The 12,608-nt window shown below is 44.7% G+C and overlaps 1 pseudogene; it reads left to right on the top strand.

Moving 5' to 3' along the window:
* The first annotated feature begins 1,583 nt into the window (after positions 1-1,583).
* LOC144455481 (small ribosomal subunit protein uS5 pseudogene) lies at positions 1,584-6,642 on the top strand (annotated as a pseudogene).
* The last annotated feature ends 5,966 nt before the right edge of the window (positions 6,643-12,608 follow it).

Here is a 12,608-nt window from a genome sequence, read left to right as displayed (position 1 = left end):
GTTTATCACCATGCAACTGGCTATTAGGGGAGGAATTCTCCCATTGTGATGATGATGATGATGATGATGATGATGATGATGATGATGATGATGATGATGATGTTAATAATGATAACTAACATTTATGCGGTGTTTACTATGTTCTAAGCGCTGTTACAAGTACTTTACAGATATTATCTCATTTGATCTTCACAAGAACCCAGGGAGGTAGGTACTATTATTATCCCAATTTTACAAATGGGGAAACTGAGGCAGACAGTGGTTAAGTCACACAGCTAGTAAATATCTGAGGCCAAATTTGAGCTCAGATCTTCTTGATTCCAGGTCCAGAATTCTATGCCCTGTGGTACCACCAACCTGCCCCAATGCTGAGTGTTGTCAGGGATGAAAAACTCAAAGCCTTGTCGGGCTGTTATGTGCTAGTGGGACTGGTGATCCCTGAGCAGGTAACATCATGCCCATTTCCCCTGTGTGATTTGCACTAGCTGTGATCTGTGCCAGGGTTTTCTTTCACAGGTTACTGCTTCATCAGAGCCGGTGAGCTACTGCTGTGGCATTTTGTGACGGCTGTGCTTTGCTTACATTCATTCCTCTTGTCCTGGTGTGATCGAGTAACAGCTACCTAGTAATGACATCTTCAAGTCTGCAAAGTACTTTATTCAGGTTAATGCTTCCTGCCCCCAAGTCCAAGGCTCAAGGGTATAAGGAACAGGGAACAAGAGAAGAAAAATAAGCTTAGATATAGTGAGATGCATCTTCAGATATTTATGTAAATTATACTGCACATAGGAATGCAGCTCTTTCTTTTTCAAATTCAATTTATTTACTTTTATTTTTATTATATTTTTGAAATACATTATATTTCAAAATAAATTTATGTACAAAAATAGCTTGCATTTGCATAGGCTTTAAGGTTTGTCAAGTGATTTGCATATGTTATCCCATTTGAGCTTTATAACAACCCCAGGAGGTAGGCGTTATTATTATCCCAATTTTACAGGTGAGGAAACTGAGGCAAGCAGTGCTGCAGTGACTTGCCAAGAATCATGATGGTTAGTCAATGTCTGAGGTTGAATTTGAATTCAGGTCTTCCTGACTCCAAGTATAGCTCTCTATCCACTTTGCCACCTAGCTGCCTATTCAATTTTTTCAATGAACAAAAATTTTATTATTTTTTTCCTTCTTCACGCTCCTCTCATGGGAATTTTTTTCTTAACACATATACATAGTCAATCAAAACCAATTGCCACATTGGCCACATCCAGAAATCAGTGTCTCCTTCTGCACCCTGCATCCATCACTTCTCTGGCAGGAAGCAGGTCACCTCTTTCTTCGTGGGCTCTCTGAAGTCATGGCAGGTTACTATACTGATCAGAGTTCTTTCAGCTTTCAAAGCTGTTTATTTTTACCAGGTTGGTGTCATTATTATCAATTGTTTTCCTGCTTCTGTTTTCTTCCCTCTGTATCAGTTCATACAAGTCTTACAAGGCCTTTTCTGTAACTGTCCCTTTCTTCATCATTTATTACAGCACAACAGCATGTTTATGTACCACGACTTGTTCAACTGAACATTCCCCCAGTTGATGGACATCTGCTGGGCCTGCCATTCTTTGCCACCACAAGCAGAGCTGCTGCATATCTCGGCATGTAGGGGCCTTCTCCCTCTTTCTTTGATCTGCGTGTGGTATGGGCCTATTGTAGTATTTCTGCACCAAATGCCATGCACAGCTTGGTAACATTTGGGGACCTAGTTCCACATTTTGGAACGCAGGTACATTTCCCTCCTCAATCCATCCCTCTTCCAAGCTTCCCCATTTCTGCTCCCACCTTCCAGACACTCCAGCTTGCAACCTTGGTATTGTTCTCTAGTCCTCATTCTCTCTCACTCCAGCATAACCAGTCCTGTCCAAACCCTGTTTCCACAACATCTCTGCAATATCACCCCTTGTCTTTTTTGATACTGCCCCTACCTGGTGTAGGTTTTTAATCACCGCAGGCCTGGGTTATGGCAGAAGCCTCTAAATTAGATTCTCTGGCTTCTACTTCTAGTGAATACCAAATGGCCGATGACACCACTGCTGCAGGAGCAGCGAGAGACCCTGGGGGCCCCAGACTTGGAGGCCAAGCTGGCTTCCGTGATGGCTTCAGCACTGGGGGCTGAAGTTCAGGCCTCGGGGCTCAGGGAGGAAAGGCCGAAGATAAGGAGTGGGTTCCTGTCACTAAGCTGGGCTTGTTAGTCAAGGACATGAAGATCAAGCCTTTGGAAGAGATCTATCTTTTCTCCCTTCCTATCAAGAAGTCTGAGATCATAGATGTCTTCCTGGGACCTTCATTGAAAGATGAGGTTCTGAAGATCATGCCTGTTCAGAAGCAAACTAGAGCTGGACAATGTACCAGGTTCATGGCTTTTGCGGCCATCAGTGGCTACAATGGCCATGTTGGCCTGGGTGTCAAGTGCTCCAAGGAAGTGGCCACAACTATTTGTGGTGCTATCATGCTGTCCAACCTGTCTGTCATTTGTGTGGGATGTGGCTACTGGGGGAACACGATTGGCAAGCCTCACACAGTGCCCTGCAAGGTCACTGGGTGATGTGGATAGGGTCTGCTGCACCTGATCCCCACCCCTAGAGCGACTGACATCATCTCAGATCCTGTGCCTAAAAAGTCCCTGATAATGACCGGAACTGATAACTGCTACACTTCTGTGAGGGGCTGTACTGCCACTCTGGGCAACTTTGCTAAAGCTACCTTTGATGCCATCTCCAAGACATACAGCCATCTAGCCCCAGACCTGTGGATGGACACTGTGTTCATTAAGTCTCCCTATCAGGAATTCACTGACCATCTTGTGAAGACACACTCATGTGTCTGTCCAGAGGACCCAGAACAGCTGCTGTGGCAACCACATAGATGTTTTTAATAAACAACTAAAGTGAACTATGACTGCTAAAAATAAATTACATTTTCTGTCTCAAGTCTCTACTCACTCCAGCCCATTCTCCAGGTGACTGTCCAACTGATCTTCCTAAAGCGTCAGTCTAACCATGCTGTTGACCTTCTTCCATCTTGATCCCCGCCACACCACCCAGTGACCCGACCTCTGAGATCAAACACTAACTCTCCTTTTGGTGCTTAAATCTGGCCCCAACCTCCTTTTCCAGCCTTATCATCACTTCCTTTCACACACTCAATAGTCCAGCCAACTTGACCTTCTTACTATGAGTCACACACATCTCTAGCTCCCATCTCCATCATTTGCACTGGCTTTCCTCCTATGCTTGGGATACTCCCCTTCCTCACCTCTATCCACCTTTTAGAATCCTTCATTTCCCTCAAAGTTCAGGTCAAGGGCTGCCTTCTACAGGAAGCCTTTCTTGATTTTTCCAGCTGCTAGAGTCTCCTTCCCAAATTATTGTTCAGTCATTTCAGTCATGTCTGATTCTTTGTAACCAGATTTGGGGTTTTCTTGGCAAAGATACTGGAGTGGTTTGCCATTTCTTTCTCCAGCTTTTTCCAGAGGAGGAAACTGAAGCAAGTAGGATTAAGTGACTTGCCCAGGGTCACACAGCTAGTAAGTATCTGGGGCCATATTTGAACTCAGGTCTTCCTGACTCCAGGCCTGGCACTCTGCACTACTTCCCAAATTACTTTGTACCTATTTCAAGCCTTTTTTTTTTTATAAATACACAAACACATGTATATGCATATACATATATAAATATATGTATGTGTATACACACAGAGAAGTTGTTTCCTTTCCTGTCTAGACATTAAGCTTCTTGAGGATAAGAAAAGGTTTTCTTTTAGTCTTTATCCTTAGCACCTAGCACAGCACCTGGCACATAGTAGGTGCTTATTCATTGGCCACTGGTTGATTGATATCAAATATGTCTATGCTGCTTATGCACATGTGGAGGGGGGGTACTCCCTATTGGGAGGCGGTGATGCTGCTTGGGCAGATAGCCCAGTAGCCCAGAAGGTTTCCCCAGATTCAGAGGTTCCTGCCCCTACATGGGCACAGAGGGATGAAGCACAGGAAGGCCCACTGAAGGACAGCTGATCTTCTGAGCACTCTTCCCCCCATTGCCACCCGACATGGCTGTGATCCAGCTTCTTCTCTGCTCAGTCTATGGTTTAAAATATAAAATCATTCCCATGCAGTATTTCATAAATTTATCACAAATTGGCTCATTTGCCCCAACTCTGAGTTAAGCTCTGGGAACATCTCCAAATATAGCTCATGCCCCATTTCCCATTAAGATTTTTATCTCTCTTCCAACTTTTCTTGACCCAAAAGGAAAACAACCTTACCTTATCCTTTAAAGTACAGTTGCTGCATAAAATCAGAATTTAAAAGATATAATACAGAACTCTATGGAACTTGTAGCTTTGGCAAAATCCTAGAAGGTCCTACCAAGGCCCCAAATCTTAGAATTTGGAGCTGGTGATAATAAACTTTTCATTCACCATCCCAGGGTTAGAGCATTGGGCAGATGCCCTCAACCCCAAGCTGCTGCAGAGCCAGGCATCTCCTGGCCACTGCATGTCTTAGAGTTATTGAGCCACACTATAGACTAACCAAATTCTGTCTTTGGGAGTGAGAGAGGATCCACCCTGCTGGGTCAGGCAGCTGGGGAGTTTAGTTGAGAGGCAGAGAGAGAGAGAGAGAGAGAGAGAGAGAGAGAGAGAGAGACAGAGAGAGAGAAAGAGAGACAGAGAGTCAGAGAGACAAAGAGAGAGCAGAGACAGAGACAGACAGAGAGGGAGAGACAGAGACTGAGACAGAAACAGAGAGAGAGACACACACACAGAGACAGACAGACAGACACACACACACACCCAGCCATCCCAAGAACAGAGGAGTTAGAGAATAATTTAGCAGACCCCAAGGAAACGATGCCCTGTGACCCCATCTTCTGGGTGTCTTGAGGACAGCAGCCAGTTTCCCAGAAGCCTCCTCCCAGTGCCACACAAATAGAACCACTCCATTGTTGGGATGAGTCTCTCTGTTGTCACGGATTCTGCTGGTGTCAGATCCCATATATCTCAGGAGATGGATGTGTGAATGTGACCCTGACCATATTGGTACCCAATCCTGAAATAGACATGGAAAGCTCCGAGGACAATTTCTTCTCCTAGGAGAAGTGGACTCCACAATGAAACTGACAATCAGGGTAAGATAGATCCCCTTCTAATAAATAGAGGAGATTCAAAACTACAGAACCTGAGATTGAGAAGGCAATTTGAGGGGATCCAGACCTTCCTTCTATTCACCCAAAATGCTCTCTCCAACCTTCTTGACAGCTGGCCATCTGGATTCCCCTTGCACATTCCCAGGGATGGGAAACTCCTGCGTCCTGAGGCGTTCTGGTTGATGGACAGTTCTCATCTTTAGGACCTCTTTTCCTGCCATTGAGCTGAGATTTGCTTTTTGTAAATTCACTGTTCTCTACTCCTAGTTCTTCCCTCTGGGCTAAGTAGGGCAAATTTGAAGTTATTCAAGTAGCTGAAGACAGAGAATTTATTGCACTGTCATCTTCTCTTCACCATATAATGTCCAATGAGGCTTTTCCTAAGATCTAGGGAATGACTAGCTAGTTTCAAACAATAGTCGATGCAACCTGAAATCATAGATCTGGTACGTGCCTACCCACCCCCACCTTCCCACAAAAACAAAATCAATACCATGGCATTTCAGAAGACCCGAGGTGAACTGCTCCCAAAGCCTTGGAGCCTGTGGAAGTGGAATTAGAGCAAAGAGCTGTCTTTCCCGGGCTGCGGTAATTCACAGAATCATGGGATTTTAGACTTGGGAGGGGCCTCAGCAGTTGTATTCTCAACAATGATCCTGATGGGTCCAGCCTTTGCTTGCTGCCCCTCCCCCAGGAGGGAGGGCCCATGACTCCCCAGGGTAGATCATTTTACTTCCAGGCAACTTTCATTACCAGGCAGTTTTTCTGCCTTGCTGGTCACTTGCACACGTCACTCCATCTCTCTAAATCCTTGCATTTTCATTCAGTGATACTGGGTCCGGGGCCCTTCTGTAAGTTGCAGATAAACTCTCACCTTCTGTAAGGTTTTTCCAATCTCCCTCAGCACGAGAGCAATTCTCTGTCGATTGCTTCCAATTTGTCCTGCATAGAGCATATCTGTGCTAGTTGCGCGCGTGTTGTCTTCGTTTGACTGGGAGCTTCCTGAGGGCAGGAACCGCCTTTTTCCTTTTTTTCTGTATCCCCAGTGCTTAGCACGGTGCTTGGTACATGGTCTGTGCTTAATAAATGCTTGTTGACTTGAATTTGACATCAAGCTGGAGTTTGCCCCTTCAACTCCCCCTGTCCCTCCCCTCCCCCATCATTTTTGGTTCTTCCCTCTGGGGTCAAAGAGAACAAGTCCAATCCTTGCACATGACAGCCCTTCAAACAACTGAAGCTAGCTGTCACATCCCTTCTCTTCTTCAGGCCAATTGCCCCCAATTCTTTTAGCCAATCCTTATATGATGTGGGCTACAGGCTTTTCCCCATCCTCATTGTCTTCTTCCAGATATTCTTCAGCACCAAGTCCTTCCTCACATCTAACACCAAATGCAATGCTCCAGATGGGGTCTGGGTAGGGCAGGTGACAGCTGCAATGAAACAAACATGAAACTTTATCCCCTTGGATTCTTTTTCATTAACCAGTCCCAAGTGAATGTTCTTTCACTGTGTCCAGATCTAGGGAACCTCCTTGGATAATTGGCAAGTTAGCAAGCATGTTAATGGTGAAGAGCTCACAAAGTCTTGGATTGGTAACTCCCTAGGTTATCTTGGGCTTTTTCTGCTTCCCTGAAGAGACAATGATGTTGGAGAAATTACAATGCTCTGAAACTCAGGGAATATAGATACAAGTTGCATCTCCAGCACTTATTAGCCACAGCACCATACACAAGGAATTTAATCTTTATGCACCTCAGTTTTTCCTCGTTCAGAAGATGGGCATGGTAATCTTTTCAAATCTGCCTCCTAGGATTATGGGGAGTACAATGCTTTGTAAATCTCAATGGGTTGCAGAAACTGGAGCTGCTGTAAGGCTGGGTCTGGTAGCCTTTTTCTTTAAATCCCCACCACCTTGTCCAGTGAGTGCATGGCCTAGAGTAGGCACTTAATATAGATTTTCCTGTTAATAGCATGTTAAATGATTAATTGATTCATTGACTTGGCGATTAACAATACACTTTCCCGTTCTGCCTTACTTACTCCTGTTTTTTGTTTTTATGTTTCTATGTCTAGGCCATGGGACTCAGCACTCTTCTAGGTCTCAAACAGAGTTCTGCCTTGTCTCCCAGGTCAAGTCAACAAGTATTTATGAGGTGCCTATCAAGTGCCAGGCATTGTAAAAAGCACTGGGGACACAGAGGAATTATTATTGTTTTGGACAGTCCCATTGGCTAGACACATCTCTTCCTACTCTGACACTCTCAGATTCTCCAAGTGGAAATGCACACATAACCACAGTGATGGAGGGGAAGGGAGAGGGCAGGTAAGTTTGGGACCAAATGATCCCCAAATTCATCTAGACCTTTAGGCATGCCGATACTGGTCCCAAATATGCATTTCTTATTCACATTTGCATCTGTAGTTTGAGTGAGAGGCCATGCAGGAAAATGGCCACAGCATCAGGTGTGGACAGAATAAGACCATTCGTTTGAATTCCTGGTACTGATGAACCCCTTTCCTCCTGGGAGCTTGGCTGCAGCACCTTCCTCCCCAGCCACTTAGGGTGAATCATTGCCATTCCTCTTTATGCTCCAAGCCAAGCTTTGTCCCAGGACAAAGTGGCTGTTTTCCACAGTGGAGCTTTGCCTGTATGAGTTTAAATACAACCCCCTCATTTAACTGGGGGAGAGTCAGCCTGTTAAAGAGCTGCTTATCAGCAGGAATGAAACATAGGCCAGTGTGTTATATTGGGAGGAGCTCTGACCTAGAAACGAAGAGATCAGTAATCCAGGCAGAGTTTTGCCACTAACTAATTGCATTGCCTTGGGCTGGTCACTTCCCTCTTTTTTCCTCCAGAAAGTGAGGGCTTTGGAAAGTGGGATTTCTAAGTTCTCTCCCTCCTCTGAAGTACTGCTAGTCTCCATGTGGTAAGAAAGAGACCTTTGTGTCCCGCCCCCACTTCATTTGCATGCTCAGAAACACTTAATGAGTCTTCTGCACAAACCACCTAGAATAATCACACTTTATTTTATATTTTAACCACCAATGAAGTCCCCAGAACTTTCTGTCCTTCCGATTCTCTCATTGGGCTTCTTCAGTTTCCTCCTGTTTAAAATGGTGCTGGGGCTGGATGGCTTGGTATTCTTAACCACTGAGCCTCAGACTCTGGAGCACAGTCCCTTATCTTTGGTGTCTGTGCCTCACTCAGGGCAGTGGCCATGAGCTGCACTCAGTACACATACAGCTGGTTGTTGAATGGATAAGCACCGAGTCATCCTGAGTTGGGGTAGGAATTCAATTTAGCCCAAGGGCAACTCAATCAACTCCCAAATCTCCTTCTCAATGCCTACCACGTGTATGGCACTGTGCCAGGCCCTGGGGATACCAAGACAAATCCATTGCTGTCCTTAAGGAGCTTCCCTTCTACTGGCTGAAGCGCACAACAGTACAATAAAGAGAAAATGGAGGAAGGAGACAGTGATACTCTGGGGGGTAGGGTGTCAGGGAAGGTATCATGGAAGAGGCAGCACCTGAATTTAGCCTTGAAGGCCAAGGTTCTGAATGGTTGTTGTGAGGGACGGCTCTGGTCCTGGGAGGTGGTGGGTGGAGACGGTTTATGCTAATGAACAGAGGTGGGAGACAGTCCAGTTTGACAGTCCAGTTTGCTAGCCATCCAAATTGCATGGAATAGAATGCAATAAGGCTAGAAATGTTAGGCAGGAGCCAGACTGGGGACTGGGTCAAGGAGTTGTACTTCACCCTAAGAGGAATGGAGATCCACCAAAGGATTTCGAGTTGGGCAGTGCTATGGTTGGAATTGTGTATTAGGAAGATGATTTTGGTGACAGCTGAGTGGAGGATGGATTGGAGAGGAGGTGAATCTGGAGTCAGGGAGATGGACTGGGAGGCTGCTACAGGGGTTTAGGCAAGAGGCGATGAGGGTCTGCATGAGGTGGGCGACTGCAGAAGGGAAGGGAAGGGGACAGAAGTCAGAGATGCTCTGGAGGCCCCTGCTGCATTCCGAATGCGATATGCCTAATTGGCATCTCATTATTGAGAAGATCCCCAGCTGCTCGGGAAGCTTGGTCAATAGTTCAGTACCTTTCACAAAGGGGGCTCAACCAATGTCCTTTCAATTAGCCTGAAGAACCACAATTCAACTTAAGGAGCACTTTGCTTCTCCTTTAGAGAAATAGTACAATGAGAATTTTATCTTCCTTTTGAGTTCTTCTGGGCTATCAATTAGGGAGAAAGATATTTATGATTTTCATAAGTTTTCTCCTGTCCACAGACACACACATAAGGAGAAGCCCCAGGTGAGAAAGGACCAAAAGTTCTAACTGTTCCTCCCATCTCCCCACCATCACAATAGTAGCTAGCATTTCTATGGCGCTTCAAGGTTTGTAAAGCATTTTACAACCATGGTCTCCCTCATTTTACAGAGAAGGAAACTGAGACAGATTGAAGTTAAATGATTTTCTCGGGATCACACAGCTAGTAAGTGTCTGTGGCTGGATTTGAAGTCAGATGTTCCTGACTCCAAGTCCAGCACTCTATTCACTGAGCCACTTAGCTGCCCTCCAACTCTCCCCATACTGAGATTTTGCCTTGCTACAAGACCAAGATCCACTCACTGGTCCAGCATCTGAAAGTATTTCTCCCCACTGCAAATTCCTCCCCTTTCCTGGATTGCCCAACTCAAATGACACATTATTCAGGATGGTTTTCCTGTTCCTCCTGGTCAGTATGATGTGTGGACATGCCTCCGTCACCAGAAGGTTTCCAGTACATTGGGTGGACATAACACATGCCTCCATCATCAGAAGTTTCCCAATACATTGGGTGGACAGCCCCACCCCTCCCCTCCTACTAGGGTGAATTTTTGAGGGAATATGAATGAGAGTCACACAGGATAGAAAGGCATGGGGTTGCATTCCACATCAATCAAACAAATGACCAATTAATTAATGACATCCATGGAAATGAGAGTCATGCTCTTAGCAGGTAAAGAGGTCTTATCATTATCTGTGTTTGAATCACCTGCTTTCTTTGCCTTTCACTAGATTGCTACCTACAGGGGGGCAGGGAATCTTATAATGAACATGTAATAGAATGGTCTGCATGAAGAAGTTGTCTTACCAATGTTTGCCAAATTAATGAATGAACAAATGAATGACCTTCACATGACCTTGACTTAGCTAAGGCAAGATTGGGTTTTTTAAAAAATGGAACTTTATTTGATAATGAAGCAAAAAAGAAAAACAACCTCAAAGCACAATAAATTACGAAAGCTGGGAGATGAGGATACCTACTCCCTTGTGTTCTTTATCCTCTAAGTCTTGCCTGGGAGGTCTCTCCCCTCAGCCTCTTCACCCTTCTTTAAAAGGCTAACATCTGAACCAAGTCTCCTGAGAAACCAGGTGACTTTGATGATGGGACCCACCCCTTCTTCTCCACTGGGGCTTGTCTCCTTCATATGTATTCTCTACAAGGGTGCCCAACATAGGCTTTTATTGTTTCAAAGCCTGTGTCTCATTGAATCAAGTTCCAGTTTCTGAGTTAAAGGGCTATGACTGACATATTATTAGTTCAAGTCTCCTGTTCCTGTGGACATAGAGGGGTCAAGCAGGCTGAAAGAGGGTAAAGAGAAGGGGAGAGGGGAAAAAGAAGGAGAGAGAGAGGAGGAGGAGAGAAAAGAGAGGGAGAGAGAAGGAAGACAGGAGACAGAAAGACTGAGAGACAGAAAGTAACAGAGACAGAAAAGATGAGATAAGATGACAAGGTAGAGAAGAGATGAGGGAGAGGAGAGGAGAGAAGTGAGGAAAGAAGAGAAGCAAGGAGAGAAGAGAGAGGGGAGAAGATGTAAAAGCATCAAAAATCTATTAAATGCATGATCACAAATGCCAGAGAATCTCCTTTCAAAGATGCCCATGAAGCTGAGTGGTGCAGTGGATAAAGCACTAGACCTGGAGTCAGAAAGACCTGAGTTTAAATTCAGACACAAAAAGTTCCTAACTATGTGACCCTGGGCAAGTCACTTAACCTCTCTCTGCCTCAGTTTTCTTAGCTGTGAAATGGGGATAATAATAGTACTTTCCTCCCAGGATTGTCAGGAGGATAAAATGAGACAATCATAAAGTGCTTTGCAAAGTTCTTGGCACACAGTAAGTGCTAGATAAATGTTAGCTCTTCTTATTATGCATCCTTTCTCTCATGCTTTGGTACATATAATTATTGTCCACAAGCCAAGCCTGAACAGCTTTTGTGACTACTGTTTACAGAAATGAGAGATTCTCCTTGATTTCAGGCATAACTCTACATTTTAAAAGGGAAATAAAACACAGGACAACCTTGATTCACAAGTACATAATGCTTTAATTATCTCTGAGTTTGAAGCAAAGTGGGGCAGTTGATAGGCACATTTGCATATCAATATCCCCAAATGCTCTCCTACCTCATCCATCTCTTGCCATTGACAGTGTTTAAGCTCCCACAATAACCTGAAATATTCACTTGTGCTTTTGAATAGAAATGAGAGTCCTCATTCTGACAAAAAATCACATTAACCTGGGCCAGTTGGGAACCATATAACTCCATGCTTCTTTTATACACCTATCACATTATCATTTGTATTAGATTTCTTTCTGAATTTGCCTTATTTCTTTCTACTCAGTTTTAAACTCCTTGAGGGCAGGGCTCTACCATCTTAATTTTGTTTTTCCTCTGCTGCCCATGGCACATAGATGATGCTGAATGTTGAATGAGTGAGTAAACGAATGTTGTTGACTGAATAATTCAAATGAAAGACACTGTTAGGCCACTTATAGTTGAGCTGGGTTGCTATGCAAACAGGATTAGGTAGAAAACATGCTCACATGAGCACAGACCTAGCCAGTCAGAGATTGCTGGCAATACAGAGCTGCTAGGCAAAGCAAAAGTGAGGGCTAGAATAGCAAATAAAGCAAAGGATTGGGCCACTGCTGAGGGAGACAGGTGAAGGATGAAGGCAGCACCCAGTAAGGAGTGTCCTTACCTGGTTGGGGTATTCCTACATCACCCAAGAGGACTGGTACCTAGTTGAAGGCTTGGCTTCAGCACCAAGGAGAGTGACTGTGTGATTGGTATTGAAATCTGAAGGTCAGATTTCAGCAGGAAGGAGAGCTTCCTATTGAAGTGGTAAATGACTCCAGACTCAGAGAAAGAGCATCTCTTAAGGTCAAGATCTGATTGAGGACTGAGGAGAGATTCCAGTGATCTGAAATCCTCAGATAATGGTTGAGGTTGATTTAACCTCTTAATGACCCTGTTCTGTTTGCCCATCAGTCTCACAATGACGGTAAGCCTTCCTAGGTTTTAGAGGGCCAAGGCTCATGAAATAGATCCTGGTCCAAATACCTCCTGGAGTCCATAGTGTCC

Source organism: Phascolarctos cinereus, unplaced genomic scaffold (genome assembly GCF_003287225.1).
Source record: "Phascolarctos cinereus isolate Bilbo 61053 unplaced genomic scaffold, phaCin_HiC Scaffold_2;HRSCAF=192, whole genome shotgun sequence".
Classification (NCBI taxonomy): domain Eukaryota; kingdom Metazoa; phylum Chordata; class Mammalia; order Diprotodontia; family Phascolarctidae; genus Phascolarctos; species Phascolarctos cinereus.
The sequence above is the reverse complement of the archived record's forward strand: the minus strand, read 5'-3'. Positions and strand labels throughout refer to the sequence as shown.